Source organism: Bombina bombina, chromosome 10 (genome assembly GCF_027579735.1).
Source record: "Bombina bombina isolate aBomBom1 chromosome 10, aBomBom1.pri, whole genome shotgun sequence".
Classification (NCBI taxonomy): Eukaryota; Metazoa; Chordata; class Amphibia; order Anura; family Bombinatoridae; genus Bombina; species Bombina bombina.
Window position 1 is genome coordinate 9,760,541 of NC_069508.1, and position 22,500 is coordinate 9,783,040.

Below are 22,500 nucleotides of genomic sequence, written 5' to 3' on the forward strand. Positions count from 1 at the left end.
TATAACCCTCCCTATAACTCCTCCTATTGCACCATAAAACCCTCCCTATAACTCATCCTATTGCACCATAAAACCCTCCCTATAACTCCTCCTATTGCACCATATAACCCTCCCTATAACTCATCCTATTACACCATATAACCCTCCCTATAACTCCTCCTAATGCACCATATAACCCTCCCTATAACCCCTCCTTTTGTGCCTTATAACTCTTCCTATAACTCCTCCTATTGCATTATATAACCCTCCCTATAACTAATTCTATTGCACCATATAACCATCCCTATAACTCCTCCTATTGTATCATATAACCCTCCCTATAACTCCTATTGCACCATATAACCCTCCCTATAACTCCTCCTATTGCACCATATAACCCTTCCTATAACTCCTCCTATTGTACCATATAACCCTCCCTATAACTCCTCCTATTGCACCATATAACCCTCCCTATAACTCCTCCTATTGCACCATATAACCCTCCTTATAACTCCTCCTATTGCACCATATAACCCTCCCTATAACTCCTCCTATTGCACCATATAACCCTCCCTATAACTCCTACTAATGCACCATATAACCCTCCCTATAACTCCTCCTATTCCTCCATATAACCCTCCTTATAACTCCTCCTATTGCACCATATAACCCTCCCTATAACTCCTCATATTGCACTATATAACCCTCCCTATAACTCCTCCTATTGCATCATATAACTCTCAGTATAACTCCTCCTATTGCACCATATAACCCTCCCTATAACTCCTCCTAATGCACCATATAACCCTCCCTATAACTCCTTCTATTACACCATATAACCCTCCCTATAACTCCTCCTATTGCACCATATAACCCTCCATATAACTCCTCCTATTGCACCATATAACCCTCCCTATAACTCCTTCTATTACACCATATAACCATGCCTATAACTCCTCCTATTGCACCATATAATTCTCCCTATAACTCCTCCTATTGCACCATATAACCCTCCCTATAACTCCTCCTATTGCACCATATAACCCTCCCTATAACTCCTCCTAATGCACCATATAACCCTCCCTATAACTCCTCCTATTGCACCATATAACCCTCCTTATAACTCCTCCTATTGCACCATATAACCCTCCCATATAACCCCTCATTTTGTGCCTTATAACCCCTCCTTTTGTGCATTATAACAATCCCTATAACCCCTCCTTTTGTGCCTTAAATGCTTCAGTTTTGTTGTGCAAAGTCAGCCCCCTCCTCCTAATAACTCCTCCTATTGCACCATATAACCCTCCCTATAACTCCTCCTATTCCTCCATATAACCCTCCTTATAACTCCTCCTATTGCACCATATAACCCTCCCTATAACTCCTCCTATTGCACTATATAACCCTCCCTATAACTCCTCCTATTGCATCATATAACCCTCTCTATAACTCCTCCTATTGCACCATATAACCTTCTCTATAACTCCTCCTATTGCACCATATAACCCTCCCTATAACTCCTCCTATTTCCCCATATAACTCTCCCTATAACTCCTCCTATTGCACCATATAACTCTCCCTATAACTCCTATTGCACCATATAACCCTACCTATAACACCTCCTATTGCACCATATAAACCTCCCTATATTTACTCAATCAGAGGAGCAAATACCCTCAACAGCATGGAGGATGGCTCCAAGGCAAAGAGCTATGATAGGTTTCCTTTTATCTCTAGGCCTGGCCGACAAGCGACCCCATTCCCTCACTATCCTCCTGATTATGAAGGAGTGGCATAGGTTTGGGATGCCATAAAGTTTAAAAAAGAAAGACAGTGCAGCCAGCCGGCTATACACCGCCCCGGAAGAAACACCCTGCCCATGCAGACTATTCAACCATTCTGCCAACAGTATCCATCTTGTACAGTCACCCCTCTGGCAACAAAGAATGCCCCCCATTCATTCCAGTGCCACATATAGGCCTTCCAGGTATTAGGAGCCAATGATGCTTTCACTAGTGGAAACGCTGCTGCCACCCCTAGCTAAAACGGGACAAGGTAGGCCATTAACGGCCGACGAAGGCACCAACCTCCTAAACTGATCCCATTGGAAATGTGACAATGCTTCTGCGACCACTTTGTTCATGCCCAGGACGTGTCTAGCTAATAATTGGAGATAAGGACCCTCATTACTGACATCAACCTAGTGCACTCTCCCAAATCTATCAGGCCCACTAACAAGAAATCATCTAGGTAATGGGCTACTGCCCCATTACCTGAAGTAGTTGCTACGGATCAGTGCAAAAAAAGAGCTAAAGGCTTCAAAAAAAGCGCATGAGACCGAGCAAACCCATTGGCAAGCACTTGTCAATGTAAAACCCCCCTTCAATCCGACATCCCATCAGCCGATAGAATGACAGATGAATAGGGAGCAGACGAAAGGCTGATTCGATATCCAGCTTCACCAGCAGTGCCCCGTATCCTGCTTCCCTGACTACCTCTAAAGCCTAATCAAATGACTGGTGCCTAACTGAACTAACAGCTGGGTCAATGGTGTCATTCACAGACTGGCCCTGGGGGTAGGACAGGTGCTGAATGAGGCGAAACTTGCCTGGCTCTTTTTTTGGCACCACCCCAGCGGGGATACTACCAAATCTGGGACTGGACATTTAGTAAATGGACCCGCTATGCGCCCCAGAGCAATTTCTTTTTCCAGCTTTTCTCTAACTGCTGCTGGGAATTAATAGGCGGACTTCAGATTTCGGTGAGTATCAGAACCCTTCACATGTCTCTGCACCGGGATCCGAAATCCTTCCTCAATTCCCGCAAGCTCAACTCTGTCACCTTGCGGTCCGGGTAGGAGACCAGCCATGGCCTAAGGGCGTGCAGCACCAAGGGTGTTGGCGCTCTTGTTTCCAACCATCCCTTTTTGGGTCCCTGCTGTGGCACCCCCCTACTAGACATGTGCAATTCGTTTCGGCCGAACTTAGTTTTCAGACGAATTTTGGCCGATTAGGAGATTCAAATGCATCTGAATTTCTGAATCAGCACCATAAATAAAATCCCCAAAAATTCAGAAAATTAAAAAATCAGTTTCCGAATTTTCAGATCCATTCTTTATTTATATCTGGAAATTTTTCATTGTTCTTATCTAAACAGCAGTTCCCCCGACATCGCCGACACTAAATAAAACGGCTAGATTTGGAGTTTTGTCGGTAACGACCCGAAAAACTAACGCCGGCTTTTTTCTGGCCGCACCATAAAAATAACTCTGGTATTGAGAGTCCACATAAAGGCTGCGTTAGGCTCCAAAAAAGGAGCGTAGAGCATTTTTAACGCAGCTTCAACTCTCGATACCAGAGTTGCTTACGCAAGCGGCCAGCCTCAAAAAAGTGCTCGTGCAAGATTCTCCCATAGGAAAAAATGGGGCTGTTTGAGCTGAAAAAAACCTAACACCTGCAAAAAAGCCGCGTTCAGCTCCTAACGCAGCCCCATTGTTTGCTATGCGGAAACACTTCCTACGTCTGCACCTAACACCCTAACATGTACCCCGAGTCTAAACACCCCTAACCTTACACTTATTAACCCCTAATCTGCCGCCCCCGCTATCGCTGACCCCTGCATATTATTATTAACCCCTAATCTGCCGCTCCGTAAACCGCCGCTACTTACATTATCCCTATGTACCCCTAATCTGCTGCCCTAACATCGCCGACCCCTATATTATATTTATTAACCCCTAATCTGCCCCCCACAACGTCGCCTCCACCTGCCTACACTTATTAACCCCTAATCTGCCGACCGGACCTGAGCGCTACTATAATAAAGTTATTAACCCCTAATCCGCCTCACTAACCCTATAATAAATAGTATTAACCCCTAATCTGCCCTCCCTAATCAGCCAATCAGAATCAAGTTCAATCCGATTGGCTGATCCAATCAGCCAATCAGATTGAGCTCGCATTCTATTGGCTGATCGGAACAGCCAATAGAATGCGAGCTCAATCTGATTGGCTGATTGGATCAGCCAATCGGATTGAACTTGATTCTGATTGGCTGATTCCATCAGCCAATCAGAATATTCCTACCTTAATTCCGATTGGCTGATAGAATCCTATCAGCCAATCGGAATTCGAGGGACGCCATCTTGGATGACGTCCCTTAAAGGAACCGTCATTCGGCTAGTAGGCGTCGGGAGAAGAGGATGTTCCGCGTCGGAGATGAAGATGCCGTTGATAGAAGACTTCATCCGGATCATGGACCTCTTCAGCTCCCGCTTGGATGAAGACTTCAGCCGGATCATGGACCTCTTCAGCCCCCCCGCTTGGGCTTGGATCAGGACATCGGAGGAGCTCTTCAGGACGGATCGGTGAACCTGGTATGGTGAAGATAAGGTAGGAAGATCTTCAGGGGCTTAGTGTTAGGTTTATTTAAGGGGGGTTTGGGTTAGATTAGGGGTATGTGGGTGGTGGGTTGTAATGTTGGGGGGGGTATTGTATGTTTATTTTTTTACAGGCAAAAGAGCTGAATTCTTTGGGGCATGCCCCGCAAAGGGCCCTGTTCAGGGCTGGTAAGGTAAAAGAGCTTTGAACTGTAGTAATTTAGAATAGGGTAGGGCATTTTTTTATTTTGGGGGTCTTTGTTATTTTATTAGGGGGCTTAGAGTAGGTGTAATTAGTTTAAAATTGTTGTAATATTTTTCTTATGTTTGTAAATATTTTTTTATTTTTTGTAACTTAGTTCTTTTTTATTTTTTGTACTTTAGTTAGTTTATTTCATTGTAGTTATTTGTAGGAATTGTATTTAATTAATTTATTGATAGTGTAGTGTTAGGTTAATTGTAGGTAATTGTAGGTAGTTTATTTAATTAATTTATTGATAGTGTAGTGTTAGGTTTAATTGTAACTTAGGTTAGGATTTATTTTACAGGTAATTTTTTAATTATTTTAACTATTTTAGCTATTAAATAGTTCTTAACTATTTAATAGCTATTGTACCTGGTTAAAATAAATACAAAGTTACCTGTAAAATAAATATTAATCCTAAAATAGCTATAATACAATTATAATTTATATTGTAGCTATATTAGGATTTATTTTACAGGTAAGTATTTAGCTTTAAATAGGAATAATTTATTTAATAAGAGTTAATTAATTTCGTTAGAATTAAATTATATTTAACTTGGGGGGGTGTTAGTGTTAGGGTTAGACTTAGCTTTAGGGGTTAATACATTTATTAGAATAGCGGTGAGCTCCAGTCGGCAGATTAGGGGTTAATGTTTGAAGTTAGGTGTCGGCGATGTTAGGGAGGGCAGATTAGGGGTTAATACTATTTATTATAGGGTTAGTGAGGCGGATTAGGGGTTAATAACTTTATAATAATAGCGGTGCGGTCCGGTCGGCAGATTAGGGGTTAATAAGTGTAGGCAGGTGAAGGCGACGTTGAGGGGGGCAGATTAGGGGTTAATAAATATAATATAGGGGTCGGCGGTGTTAGGGGCAGCAGATTGAGGTACATAAGGATAACGTAGGTGGCGGCGCTTTGCGGTCGGCAGATTAGGGGTTAATTATTGTAGGTAGCTGGCTGCGACGTTGTGGGGGGCAGGTTAGGGGTTAATAAATATAATATAGGGGTCGGCGGTGTTAGGGGCAGCAGATTAGGGGTACATAAGTATAACGTAGCTGGCGGTCGGCAGATTAGGGGTTAAAAAAATGTAATCGAGTGGCGGCGATGTGGGAGGACCTCGGTTTAGGGGTACATAGGTAGTTTATGGGTGTTAGTGTACTTTAGAGCACAGTAGTTAAGAGCTTTATAAACCGGCGTTAGCCCAGAAAGCTCTTAAAGGGCCACTAAACCCAAAATCTTTCTTTCATGATTCAGAAAGAACATACAATTTTAAACAACATTAAAATTTACTTCTATTATTTATTTTGCTTCATTTTTTAGATATCCTTATTTGAAGAAAAAGCAATGCACATGGGTGAGCCAATCACATGAGGCTTCTATGTGCAGCAACCAATCAGCAGCCACTGAGCATATCTAGATATGCTTTTCAGCAAATAATATCAAGAGAATAAAACAAATTAGATAATAGAAGTAAATTAGAAAGATGTTTAAAATTGCATTCTCTTTCTAAATCATAAAAGAAAAAATGTGGGTTTCATGTCCCTTTAACTACTGACTTTTTTCCTGCGGCTGGAGTTTTGTCGTTAGATGTCTAACGCTCACTTCAGACACGACTCTAAATACCGGAGTTAGAAAAATCCCATTGAAAAGATAGGATACGCAATTGACGTAAGGGGATCTGCGGTATGGAAAAGTCGCGGCTGAAAAGTGAGCGTTAGACCCTATTTTGAGTGACTCCAAATACCGGAGGTAGCCTAAAACCAGCGTTAGAAGCCTCTAACGCTGATTTTCACGGCTAACGCCAAACTCCAAATCTAGGCCTAAATAAAGCTATTAATCCCTAAACCGCCGTTCCCTGACATCGCCAACACTAACTAAACCTATTAACCCCTAAACTGCAGTTCCCCAACATCGCCGACAAATTAACTGAAACACTAAATAAACCTATTAACCCCTAAACTGCAGTTCCCAAACATTGTGAACACTAACTAAATCTATTAATCCCTAAACCGCCGTTCCCAAACATCCCCAACTCTAACTAAACCTATTAACCCCTAAAACCGCTGTCCCCCACATTGCAACAACCTAAATTAAACTATTAACCTCTAAACCTAACACACCCTAACTTTAACATAATTAAAATAGACCGAAATTGAAGTTACAATTATTAACTAACTACCTATTTAAAAATAAATACAAACTTACCTCTGAAATAAAAATGAAACCTAAGCTAGCTACAATATAACTATTTACTAACTTCCTAGTTAAAATAAATACAAACTTACCTGCGAAATAAAAATAAAACCTAAGCTTAAACTAATGAAACCTAACATTACTAAAAATAAAAAACCTAACATTACTAAAAATAAAAAACCTAACATTACTAAAAATAAGAAACCTAACATTACTAAAAATAAAAAAAAAACTAAGATTAAAGATTACTAAAAAACTAACAAACGAAATTATCCAAAATAATTCCTATTCTAATACCCCGTTTAAAAAAAAAAAAAAACCCAAAATAAAAAAACCTAATCTATAATAAACTAACAAGGGCCCTTAAAAGGGCCTTTTGTAGGGCATTGGCCTAAAGTTAACAGCTCTTTTGCAAACAAATAAAAACAAACATCCCCTAACATAACAAACCCCCAAACCCACAAAATAAAAAAAAACCTAATCTACCCATTGCTCTGAAAATGGAATTTGTAGGGACATTCAGCTCTTTTTCGGCCCATTAAAATAAAAAAGCCCTAATCTAAAAATAAAAACCACCCCCCAAAAAAACAAAAAACTAACACTAACCCCAAAATCCGTACTCACAGTTGGTAAAGTCCGGCGAAAGATTTTCATCCCAGTGGCGAAGCATCTTCATCCAGGCGATGTCGGGGAATTACGGTTTAGGGGTTAATAGGTTTGTTTAGTGTTGCGATGTAGGGTGGCGGTGGTTTAGAATTAATAGGTTTAGGTAGTGTTGGCGATGTGGAGGGATGGCAGTTTAGGGGTTAATAGCTTTATTTAGTGACAGCGATGTGGGTGGCGGCGGTTTTAGATCATTTTGTTTCTGCAATTGACGGCATATTATTTATGTTACGTTAAATCATTTTTTCGAATCCTTTCATTTTTAAGGACCATTTTTTATTCATATGCATTATTCTATTCTAAACTTCAGAATAGAATAATGCATATGAATAAAGAATGGATCCGAAAAAACGAACGGATCCGAAAAAACTATTTAACTTAACATAACTAATTTGCCGAAACAATTTTTTTTAAAAAACTTAACTAAACTAATTTGCAGAAACAAAATTATTTATTTAACTAATGAAAACAAAAGTAAACAAAATTTTTAGCGTTGCACATGTCTTTTCCCTACCGCTTGCGCTTACAGTTGAGCCGAGGATGAGGCACCCCGCAGTAGAGGCAGACGTGGCGAAAGGAGCAGTTGGTGCCCTTGTCAAACTGGTGATCATTAAAATTCCAGCACTCCCGACCGCGACACCCGTTTTCCTGCGGGGGTTTCCCAGTCCCAGGTCGAAATGTAGTAGAGGGTTGCGCGGGGGCATCCGCCTCATGCTTGGACCAAAGGACAGCTCTGGGTACACCCCCATCTTACGATGGAATTCACTGTCAAATGTGTGCTACATCCTCTCAGCATAGTGCTGATAGATGTAATCTATGGTTTCAATATAGTTTATCAATTCTATTGCCTGTTGCTCTATGCAGGGTCGGCTTAACAATGGGACCAACAGGGTCCCATGGACCCAGGCGGCACTTGACAGGGGCGGCACTTCAATCAGTGACTATCACATTTATAGTCAGACTGCCACTACTGTCTGCTGCTCCTGTGACTGTCTTATCAGTTCTCTGGGGGATCCGTTTAATATTGACAGCGGCACGGCCGCTCCTAACCTACCTTTGTCTATGAGACACTATGAGATCTGACTATCTCTGTGGGGTCACTCCGGGTTAGTGGATGGGACTGACAGCAGCGGGTAAGGAGCGGCACTGGGTTGACACCCAGTCACTTCCCATACAGATTTTCTGCTCAGTGCTGCTGCTTCCCTCCTGGGTCCGAATGGAGCTTGATGCCCCGTGTTTCTGGCGAACCTGCAGGCTCGCCAGAAACAACGGTTATGAAACAGCGGTCACAAAGACCGCTGCTCCATAACCTGTCCGCCTGCTCTGAGCAGGTGGACAGACATCGCCACAATACAACCCGATCGAGTACGATCGGGTTGATTGACACCACCCTGCTGGCGGCCCATTGGCTGCGAGTCTGCAGGGGGGGGCGTTGCACCAGCAGCTTTCACACTGACAAGCAGCATTACACTGTCATTCTGATATCTGTGTAGTGTGGTAGAAAGTCCCTTCCAAGAGGTTTTCACCCAAACCAGTAATCCGAATATAACGATATAGACGTATCACAAAGGAAAATAATTGTATATAGTGAAGTACAGTTTATTCAGACTAATACACACAATAAGGCAATATATACACTCACAAGCAAGCCCTCAACCAAATATGACGTATGGTAAGGTGGATTACATAGACAAGTATGTCACATGAACTTTCTAGTCAACTTAGCAGGAGTGGGGTTCACTCGGTAATCACAATATAAGATTCCCAGTTTAACACTTTATTAAATATGAATATTGAATAAATATGTTTTAACATGTTTTCATCTACTTAACTGCAAAGGGCTCCAAAGCACTTATATATTTGTCTATATATGTGTACATATGTGTTTATGTGTGTATATTTACCTGTAAATACATAAACACATAAATACATACATATACATAAATACACACACACATATATATATATATATATATATATATATATATATATATATATATATATATATATATATACATATTTAGACAAAAAAGATATATAAGCCCTTTTCAGCTTTTTTCTAACACCTGAGATCTCATATCTTTGAGCCCTTATTACTTTTTTGAGCAATATATGTTTTGAATAACTTTTATTAGATGGTGTTATTATAAGTGTAACTGTACTGTGTCATGTATATTTATTATATGCTGTTATCATAAATGTAACTGTACTGTGTAATATATATTTATTAGATGGTGTTATTATAAATGTAACTGTACTGTGTAATGTATATTTATTAAACAGTTTTATTATGAGTGTAACTGTACTGTGTAATGTATATTTATTAGATGGTGGTATTAGGTGTGTAATTGTACTGTGTAATGTAAATTTATTAGATAGTGTTATTATGTGTGTAACTGTACTTAGTAATGAATATTTATTAGATAGTGTTATTATGAGTGTAACTGTACTGTGTAATGTATATTTATGAGATAGTATTATTATGTGTGTAACTGTACTGTGTAATGTATATTTATTAGATGGTGTTATTATGAGTGTAACTGTACTGTCTAATGTATTGTTATTATATAGTGTTATTATGAGTGTAACTGTACTTTGTAATGCTTATTTATTAGATTGTGTTATTATGAGTGTAACTGTATTGTGTAATGTATATTTATTAGATAATGTTATTATGTGTGTAACTGTACTGTGTAATGTATATTTATTAGACAGTGTTATTATGAGTGTAACTGTACTGTGTAATGTATATTTATTAGATAATGTTATTATGTGTGTAACTGTACTGTGTAATGTATATTTATTAGATAGTGTTATTATGAGTGTAACTGTACTGTCTAATGTATTGTTATTAGATAGTGTTATTATGAGTGTAACTGTACTTTGTAATGCTTATTTATTAGATTGTGTTATTATGAGTGTAACTGTATTGTGTAATGTATATTTATTAGATAGTGTTATGTGTGTAACTGTACTGTGTAATGTAAATTTATTAGACAGTGTTATTATGAGTGTAACTGTACTGTGTAATGTATATTTATTAGATAATGTTATTATGTGTGTAACTGTACTGTGTAATGTATATTTATTAGATAGTGTTATGTGTGTAACTGTACTTTGTAATGTGTATTTATTAGATAGTGTTATTATGTGTGTAACTGTATTGTGCAATGTATATTTATTAGACAGTGTTATTACGTGTGTAACTGTACTGTGTAATGTATATTTATTAGCTAGTGTTATTATGAGTGTAAAAGTACTGTGTAATGTATATTTATTAGATAGTGTTATTATGAGTGTAACTGTACTGTGTAATGTATATTTATTAGATAGTGTTATTGTGTGTGTAACTGTAATGTGTAATGTATATTTATTAGACAGTGTTATTATGTGTGTAACTGTACTATGTAATGTATATTTATTAGATAGTGTTATTATGAGTGTAACTGTACTGTGTAATGTATATTTATTAGATGGTGTTATTATGTGTGTAACTGTACTGTGTAATGTATGTTTTGTAGATGGTGTTATTATGTGTGTAACTGTACTATGTAATGTATATTTATTAGATAGTGTTATTATGAGTGCAACTGTACTGTATAATGTATATTTATTAGACTGTGTTATTATGTGTGTAACTGTACTGTGTAATGTATATTTATTAGATTGTGTTATTATGAGTGTTACTGTACTGTGTAATGTATATTTATTAGATGGTGTTATTATGAGTGTAACTGTACTGTGAAATGTATTTTATTAGATGGTGTTATTATGAGTGTAACTGTACTTTGTAATGTATGTTTATTAGATGGTGTTATTATGAGTGTGACTATACTGTGTAATGTATACTAATTAGATGATGTTATTTTGTTTGTAACTGTACTGTGTAATGTATTTTTATTAGATGCTGTTATTATGAGTGTAACTGTGCTTTGTAATGTATTTTTTTAGATGGCGTTATGTGTGTAACTGTCCTGTGTAATGTATGTTTATTAAATGGTGTTATAATGAGTGTAACTGTACTGTTTAATGCATATTTATTAGATGGTGTTATTATGAGTGTAACTGTACTGTGTAATGTATATTTATTAAATAGTGTTATTATGGGTGTAACTGTACTGTGTAATGTATATTTATTAGATAGTGGTATTAGGTGTGTAACTGTACCGTGTAATAAATATTTATTAGATAGTGTCATTATGAGTGTAACTGTACTGTGTAATGTATATTTTTTAGATAGTGTTATGTGTGTAACTGTACTGTGTAATGTAAATGTATTAGATAGTGTTATTATGTGTGTAATTGTACTTAGTAATGTATATTTATTAGATAGTGTTATTATGAGTGTAACTGTACTGTTTTATGTATATTTATTAGATAGTGTTATTATGTGTGTAACTGTACTGTGTAATGTATATTTATTAGATGGTGTTATTATGAGTGTAACTGTACTGTCTAATGTATTGTTATTAGATAGTGTTATTATGAGTGTAACTGTACTGTGTAATGTATATTTATTAGATTGTGTTATTATGAGTGTAACTGTACTGTGTAATGTATATTTATTATATAGTGTTATTATGAGTGTAACTGTACTGTGTAATGTATATTTATTAGATTGTGTTATTATGAGTGTAACTGTACTGTGTAATGTATATTTATTATATAGTGTTATTATGAGTGTAACTGTACTGTGTAATGTATATTTATTAGATAGTGTTATGTGTGTAACTGTACTGTGTAATGTAAATTTATTAGACAGTGTTATTATGTGTGTAACTGTACTTAATATTGTATATTTATTAGATAGTGTTAGTATGAGTGTAACTGTACTGTCTAATGTATTGTTATTAGATAGTGTTATTATGAGTGTAACTGTACTGTGTAATGTATATTTATTAGATAGTGTTATTATGTGTGTTACTGTACTGTGTAATGTATATTTATTAGATAGTGTTAGTATGAGTGTAACTGTACAGTGTAATGTATTGTTATTAGATAGTGTTATTATGAGTGTAACTGTACTGTGTAATGTATATTTATTAGATAGTGTTATTATGTGTGTTACTGTACTGTGTAATGTATATTTATTAGATAGTGTTATTATGAGTGCAACTGTACTGTGTAATGTATGTTTATTAGATGGTGTTATTATGTGTTTAACTGTACTATGTAATGTATATTTATTAGATAGTATTATTGTGTGTGTAACTGTACTGTGTAATGTATTGTTATTAGATGGTGTTATTATGTGTGTAACTGTACTGTGTAATGTATTGTTATTAGATAATGTTATTATGTGTGTAACTGTACTGTGTAATGTATTGTTATTAGACAGTGTTATTATGTGTGTAACTGTACTGTGTAATGTATTGTTATTGGATGGTGTTATTATGTGTGTAAATGTATTGTGTTATGTATTTTTGTTAGATGGTGTTATTAGGAGTATAACTGTACTGTGTAATGTATATTTATTAGATGGTGTTATTATGTGTGTAACTCTAATGTGTAATGTATATTTATTAGATTGTGTTATTATGAGTGTAACTGTACTGTGTAATGTATTTTTATTAGATGGTGTTATTATGAGTGTAACTGTACTGTGTAATGTATTTTTATTAGATGGTGTTATTATTAGTGTAACTGTACTTTGTAATGTATGTTTATTAAATGGTGTTATTATGAGTGTAACTATGCTGTGTAATGTATATTTATTAGATGGTGTTATTATGTGTGTAACTGTACTGTGTAATGTATTTTTATTATATGGTGTTATTATGAGTGTAACTGTACTTTGTAATGTATGTTTATTACATGGTGTTATGTGTGTAACTGTCCTGTGGAATGTATGTTTATTAGATGGTGTTATAATAAATGTAACTGTACTGTTTAATGTATATTTATTAGATGGTGTTATTATGAGTGTAACTGTACTGTGTAATGTATATTTATTAGATGGTGATATTAGGTGTGTAACTGTACTGTGTAATGTATATTTATTAGATAGTGCTATTATGAGTGTAACTGTACTGTGTAATGTATATTTTTAGATAGTGTTATGTGTGTAACTGTAATGTGCAATGTATATTTATTAGATAGTGTTATTATGAGTGTAACTGTACTTAGCAATGTATGTTTATTAGATATTGCTATTATGTGTGTAACTGTACTGTGTAATGTATATTTATTAGATGATGTTATTATGAGTGTAACTGTACTGTGCAATGTATTGTTATTAAATAGTGTTATTATGAGTGTAACTGTACTGTGTAATGTATATTTATCAGATAGTTTTATTATGAGTGTAACTGTACTGTGTAATTTATATTTATTAGATAGTGTTATTATGTGTGTAACTGTACTGTTTTAATGTATATGTATTAGATAGTGTTATTATGAGTGTAACTGTACAGTGTATTGTATATTTATTAGATAGTGTTATTATGTGTGTAACTGTACTGTGTAATGTATGTTTATTATATGGTGTTATTATGTGTTTAACTGTATTATGTAATGTATATTTATTAGATAGTGTTATTATGTGTGTAACTGTACTGTGTAATGTATTGTTATTAGATAGTGTTATTATGTGTGTACCTGTACTGTGTAATGTATTGTTATTAGACAGTGTTATTATGTGTGTAACTGTACTGTGTAATGTATATTTATTAGATGGTGTTATTATGTGTGTACATGTATTATGTAATGTATTTTTGTTAGATGGTGTTATTTATGAGTGTAACTGTACTGTGTAATGTATTGTTAATAGATAGTGTTATTATTTGTGTACCTGTACTGTGTAATGTATTGTTATTAGATGGTGTTATTATGTGTGTAACTGTACTGTGTAATGTATTGTTATTAGATAATGTTATTATGTGTGTAACTGTACTGTGTAATGTATTGTTATTAGACAGTGTTATTATGTGTGTAACTGTACTGTGTAATGTATTGTTATTGGATGGTGTTATTATGTGTGTAAATGTATTGTGTTATGTATTTTTGTTAGATGGTGTTATTAGGAGTATAACTGTACTGTGTAATGTATATTTATTAGATGGTGTTATTATGTGTGTAACTCTACTGTGTAATGTATATTTATTAGATTGTGTTATTATGAGTGTAACTGTACTGTGTAATGTATTTTTATTAGATGGTGTTATTATGAGTGTAACTGTACTGTGTAATGTATTTTTATTAGATGGTGTTATTATTAGTGTAACTGTACTTTGTAATGTATGTTTATTAAATGGTGTTATTATGAGTGTAACTATGCTGTGTAATGTATATTTATTAGATGGTGTTATTATGTGTGTAACTGTACTGTGTAATGTATTTTTATTATATGGTGTTATTATGAGTGTAACTGTACTGTTTAATGTATATTTATTAGATGGTGTTATTATGAGTGTAACTGTACTGTGTAATGTATATTTATTAGATGGTGATATTAGGTATGTAACTGTACTGTGTAATGTATATTTATTAGATAGTGCTATTATGAGTGTAACTGTACTGTGTAATGTATATTTTTAGATAGTGTTATGTGTGTAACTGTAATGTGCAATGTATATTTATTAGATAGTGTTATTATGAGTGTAACTGTACTTAGTAATGTATGTTTATTAGATATTGCTATTATGTGTGTAACTGTACTGTGTAATGTATATTTATTAGATGATGTTATTATGAGTGTAACTCTACTGTGTAATGTATATTTATTAGATTGTGTTATTATGAGTGTAACTGTACTGTGTAATGTATTTTTATTAGATGGTGTTATTATGAGTGTAACTGTACTGTGTAATGTATTTTTATTAGATGGTGTTATTATTAGTGTAACTGTACTTTGTAATGTATGTTTATTAAATGGTGTTATTATGAGTGTAACTATGCTGTGTAATGTATATTTATTAGATGGTGTTATTATGTGTGTAACTGTCCTGTGGAATGTATGTTTATTAGATGGTGTTATAATAAATGTAACTGTACTGTTTAATGTATATTTATTAGATGGTGTTATTATGAGTGTAACTGTACTGTGTAATGTATATTTATTAGATGGTGATATTAGGTATGTAACTGTACTGTGTAATGTATATTTATTAGATAGTGCTATTATGAGTGTAACTGTACTGTGTAATGTATATTTTTAGATAGTGTTATGTGTGTAACTGTAATGTGCAATGTATATTTATTAGATAGTGTTATTATGAGTGTAACTGTACTTAGTAATGTATGTTTATTAGATATTGCTATTATGTGTGTAACTGTACTGTGTAATGTATATTTATTAGATGATGTTATTATGAGTGTAACTGTACTGTGCAATGTATTGTTATTAAATAGTGTTATTATGAGTGTAACTGTACTGTGTAATGTATATTTATTAGATAGTTTTATTATGAGTGTAACTGTACTGTGTAATTTATATTTATTAGATAGTGTTATTATGTGTGTAACTGTACTGTTTTAATGTATATGTATTAGATAGTGTTATTATGAGTGTAACTGTACAGTGTATTGTATATTTATTAGATAGTGTTATTATGTGTGTAACTGTACTGTGTAATGTATGTTTATTATATGGTGTTATTATGTGTTTAACTGTATTATGTAATGTATATTTATTAGATAGTATTATTATGTGTGTAACTGTACTGTGTAATGTATTGTTATTAGATAGTGTTATTATGTGTGTACCTGTACTGTGTAATGTACTGTTATTAGACAGTGTTATTATGTGTGTAACTGTACCGTGTAATGTATATTTATTAGATGGTGTTATTATGTGTGTACATGTATTATGTAATGTATTTTTGTTAGATGGTGTTATTTATGAGTGTAACTGTACTGTGTAATGTATTGTTAATAGATAGTGTTATTATGTGTGTACCTGTACTGTGTAATGTATTGTTATTAGACAGTGTTATTATGTGTGTAACTGTACTGTGCAATGTATATTTATTAGATGGTGTTATTTTGTGTGTACATGTATTATGTAATGTATTTTTGTTAGATGGTGTTATTATGAGTGTAACTGTACTGTGTAATGTATATTTATTAGATAGTGTTATGTGTGTAACTGTACTGTGTAATGTATATTTATTAGATAGTGTTATTATGTGTGTAACTATATTGTGTAATATATATTTATTAGATGGTGTTATTATGAGTGTAACTGTACTGTGTAATGTATATTTATTAGATAGTGTTAATATGAGTGCAACTATACTGTGTAATGTATATTTATTAGATAGTTATTATGTGTGCAACTATATTGTGTAATGTATATTTATTAGATAGTGTTATTATGTGTGTAACTGTACTGTGTAATGTATATTTATTAGATAATATTATTATGTTATTATGTTTGTAACTGTACTGTGTAATGTATTCTTGATGTGTTTTGTAACACTTTTTTGTTACATTAAACAGTTAACCAGAGCTCTGAGAACATACTATCCAGATGCAAAATCACTTCAAAATTGTGCTTAAGTGATCACGTTTACTTTTAACTTGCAATACGAGCGGAAAAACGACGAGCTCAAACACCCAAGATAAACCGCTTTTTGCGGTTAGAGCTCCACTTGTAATCTGGCCCATATTCAGGTGCATGATTAAGCAATTATACTAAACAGGGGCTAATAACCATCAATTTAATATGTAGGTTGAAACAATCATTAAATGAAACAGAAACAGCTGTATAGGAGGAATCAAACTGGTTGAGGAACAGCCAAACTCTGCTAACAAGGTGAGGTTGCTGAAGACAGTTTTATGCCAAGTCATACACCATGTCAATATTGAGCACAGCATCAAGACACTAGGTAGGTATACTGCATCAGCAAGGTCTCTCCCAGGCTGAGATTTCAAGGCAGACGGGTTTCCAGGAGTGCTGTCCAAGCTCTTCTGAAGAAGCACAAAGAAATAGGCAATATTGCGGACCTTAGATGCATTGTTCAGCCAAGGAAAATTAGTGCTTATGAAATAAACATCATGCTTACTTCCGTTCCCAATTGGAAGATGTCCAGCAGCACCGTCAGCTCAGAGTTGGCAGAAACCCACCTACTGTCTGAAGAAGTGTGGTCAGAGGTGATCTTCATGGAAGGCTTGCAGCCAATAAGCCATACCTCTGATGAAACAAGGCCATAGGACTCGACAATGCACAAAAACACAGGACCTCTGGTGCAGAAAAATGGCAGCAGGTGCTTTGGAATGATGAGCCCAAATTTGAAATAGTTGGCTGTTGTTGAAGGCAGTTTGTTTTCTGAAGAGCTGGACAGTGGCACACAAACAAATGTCTGCAGGCAACAATGAAGCATGGTGGAGGTTCCTTGCAATATTGAGGCTGTATTTCTGCAAATGGAGTTAGGGATTTGGGTAAAGTAACAGTCTCCTCAATGCTAACAAGTACAGGCAAATACGTATCCACCATGCAGTAACCTCAGGTAGGCATCTGAATGGCTCCAAATGTATTCTGCTGCATGGCAATGATCCCAAACATACAGTCAAAATCAATAAGACCTATATCCAGTGCAAAGAAGAAAAACGGAGTCATGGATGTGATGGTATGGCCCCCACAGAGCCCTAGGGGAATATTTATCAAAGCCTCAACTATGCTGCATTCGCCGGCAGCAATACGCTTGCCTAATATCGCGGCCGCGGACCTGAATACGATCTCCATATTTATAAAAAAAAGCCAGCAAATAGACGCACACCAAGTACGGGGCGATGAGCATCGGACAGTTGTTAACTAGCAGTCATCGATCTTGCGTCTATTCGGGTTTTTACCAACTTTATTTATACCCTGTCACTAAACGCTGCCACTATATTAAAAAGTTTAACCCCTAGCCCGCCGCTCCCGGACGCCACCACAACTAAATAAAGTTATTAACCCCTATCCCGCCGTTCCCAGACCCCGTCGCAACCTAAATAAAGTTATTAACCCCTATCTCGCCGCAACCTAAATAAATGTATTAACCCCTAAACCGCTGGCCTCCCACATTACTACCACTAACTAAACCTATTAATCCCCTATCTTAAAATAAATTTAAACTTACCTGTAGAATTAAAATAAACTATTTTTAAACTATTAATTAACCTACCCTAACTATTATACAACACTAAACTGGAACTTCAATGCAAGTGACGTCATCCAAGATGGCGTCCCTTGCATTCCTATTGGCTGAAAGGTTCCAATCAGCCAATAGGATTAGAGCTGCTAAAATCCTATTGGCTGTTCCAATCAGCCAATAGGATTTGAGCAGCTCTCATCCTATTGGCTGTTCCAATCAGCCAATAGGATTGAGCTCTAATCCTATTGGCAGATTGGAACAGCCAATAGGATAAGAGCTGCTAAAATCCTATTAGCTGATTGAAACCTTTCAGCCAATAGGAATGCAAGGGACGCCATCTTGGATGACGTCACTTGAATTTAAGTTCCAGTTTACGGCGACGACCATATGAAGAGGAGCTCCGGATGTCTTCAGGATGGACCCACTCCACGCCGGATGGATGAAGATAGAAGATGCCGTCTGGATGAGGACTTCGCTGGCTGGATGAAGATAGAAGAGGCCATCAGAAGAGGCCACCTGGATGAAGACTTCTTGTTGGCTGCATGGATCCTTCAAGCGGGACTTCAGTAACTGTAAGTGGATCGTCGGGGGATAGTGTAAGGTTTATTTAAGGGTTTATTGGGTGGGTTTTATTTTTAGATTAGGGTCTAGGCATGTAAAAGAGCTAAATGCCCTTTTAAAGGCAATGCCCATACAAATGCCCCTTTCAGGGCAATGGGGAGCTTAGTTTATTTAAGATAGGTTTTTTATTTGGGCGGGTTGGTTGGGTGGTGGGTTTTACTGTTGGGGGGTGTTTGTATTTTTTTTTTACAGGTAAAAAAGCTGATTTATTTGGGGCAATGCCCCACAAAAGGCCCTTTTAAGGGCCATTGGTAGTTTATTGTAGGCTAGTGGGGGTCGGTGTAATTATTTTTTATTTTTGATAATGTGGTGTGTTTTTTTTGTAATTTAGTATTTTTATTTTTTGTAACTTAGCGGTTTTTTTGTTGATAATTTAGTAATTTTTAATAATGTTTAATAGAAGATTTAAATAATTTGAGTAGGGTTATGGTTTTTTAATATGTAATTTAGTTAATTTAATTGGTATTTTAATTTAATTGTAGTATAATAGTTAGGGTAGGTTAATTAATAGTTTAAAAATAGTTTATTTTAATTCTACAGTTAAGTTTAAATTTATTTTAAGATAGGGATGTTGTAATTTTAATTTAAAGTTAGCGGCTTGTTAGGTTTAGGGGATAATAGCTTAATTTAGTTTATGGCAATATGGGGGGGTGGCAGTTTAGGGGTTAATAGGTTTAGTTTATTTAGTGGTGGTGGTGTCCGGGAGCGGCGGGATAGGGGTTAATACATTTATTTAGGTTGCGACGGGGTCCGGGAGCGGCGGAATAGGGGTTAATAACTTTATGTAGGTGGCAGCAGATTAGGGGTGTTGGGAATAAAAACCAGGTACGCTGGGCCAGAATAGCCACGAGCATACCTGTAAGAAATTTGATAAATGGGAAAAGGTGTCAAATAGAGTCGAATGTGTATTCGGAACATCTGTAATGACGTAAGCATCGATCTGCGTCGGATTCAGACCGGCGGATCGTATGATACATCACAAATGTCAAATTTTGCTGGTCTGTAGGCTTTGATAACTAGGTCACATCAAGCTCGCAACAATTACGCTGCGGAATTCCGGCGTATTTGCGGTTGTCGGCTTGATAAATATCCCCCTTTCTCTTAACATCATCAAGTCTGCCTGGGTTTACATGAAGAGACAGAAGCAAGTGAGACTGACTATATCTATAGAAAAGCTGTGGTTAGTTCTCCAAGATGTTTGGAACAACCTACCTGTAGAGTTCCTTAAATAACGATGTGCAAGTGAACCTGTTCACTCACTTTGCATTTTGTTAATTGATAGAAATAAACTATTTACATTTCTATTTTTCAAGGCATTACATTTTTTTCGCACCTGCCTAATACTTTTGCTCAGTAATGGATATATATATAAATACGTACAGAAAAATCTACACACGTTTACATTTCTGAGCCCTTCACAGTCCAACACCTTAATACAATATCCATTTAAATCTCTGTTTAAACATTTAAATTAAGAATAAACATATTGGGCTAAAGTACACAAAAATATTAACTCTATTGACTGCTAACTGCACTCAAGTTAAATCAATATCGCTGCTGTTCTTGTGCTTGTATTGCAAGTTGAAGAAAAATATTATCGCGCAAGCAAAAGGCTCAGGCACACTAACATCTAGAGGTCGGACAGTGCAGCCTCGCTAACTCCCTTTCCTCATAGACTTCTATATATTACCCTACAGAAGCCTTTTCTGGCTTTCACTGGCCCATTGACACAAAGGGGCTCTAGGGCAACTGCGCTAAAGCCGTAGGCGTGTTTAGAAGTATTTTAAATACCTATCGCCTAGATTTAGAGTTCTGCGGTAGCCGTCAAAAGCAGCGTTAAGGGCTCCTAACGTTGCTTTTGTCCGCCAGCTGGTATTTAGAGTCGTGTAGGTAAAGGTCTAACGCTCACTTTCAAGCCGCAACTTTTCCATACCGCAGATCCCCTTACACCAATTGCGTATCCTATCTTTTCAATGGAATATTCCTAACGCCAGTATTTAGTGTCTTGGCTGAAGTGAGCATTACAACTCTACCGACAAAACTCCTACCGCCCATGGAAAGTCAGTAGTTAAGAGCTTTCTGGGCTAACGCCGGTTTATAAAGCTCTTAACTACAGTGCTCTAAAGTACACTAACACCCATAAACTACCTATGTACCCCTAAACTGAGGTCCCCCCACATCGTCGCCACTATAATACATTTTTTTAACCCCTAATCTGCCGACCGCACACCGCCGCCGCCTACATTATCCCTATGAACCCCTAATCTGCTGCCCCTAACATCACCGACACCTATATAATATTTATTAACCCCTAATCTGCCCCCCCAACGTCGCCGCTACCTTACCTAAACTTATTAACCCCTAAGCTGCCGACCGAACCTTGCCGCTACTCTAATAAAGTTATTAACCACTAAACAGCCGCACTCCCGCCTCGCAAACCCTATAATAAATAGTATTAACCCCTAATCTGTCCTCCTTAACATCGCCGCCACCTAACTTCAAGTATTAACCCCTAATCTGCCGACCGGACCTCGCCGCTACTCTAATAAATGTATTAACCCCTAAAGCTAAGTCTAACCCTAACACCACCCTAAATTAAATATAATTTTAATCTAACGAAAAAAATTAAATCTTAATAACTAAAGTATTCCTATTTAAAACTAAATACTTACCTGTAAAATAAACCCTAAACTAGCTACAATATAACAAATAATTATATTGTAGCTATTTTAGGATTTATATTTATTTTACAGGCAACTTAGTATTTATTTTAACTAGGTACAATAGTTATTAAATAGTTATTTACTATTTAATAGCTACCTAGTTAAAATAATTACAAAATTACCTGTAAAATAAATCCTAACCTAAGTTACAATTAAACCTAACACTAACACTAACACTATCATTAAAGCTCACATTCTATTGGCTGATCAGAACAGCCAATAAAATGCAAGCTCAATCTGATTGGATCAGCCAATCGGATTGAACTTAAATCTGATTGGCTGATTCAATCATCCAATCAGATTTTTCCTACCTTAATTCAGATTGGCTGATAGAATCCTATCAGCCAATTAGAATTTGAGGGACGCCATCTTGGATGACATCACTTAAAGGAACCTTCATTTGTCAGGTAGTCGTCGGGGAAGGAGGATGTTCCGCGCCGGAGGTCTTGAAGATGGAGCCGCTCCTCGTCGGATGGATGAAGATAGAAGATGCCGCTAGGATGAAGATGTCTGCCGGTCCGGATGTCCTCTTCTGCCCGGATAGGATGAAGACTTCTGCCGCTCCGGATGTCCTCTTTTGGTCCATCGGTGCCCAGCTGGGTGAACACGGCTCAAGGTAGGGA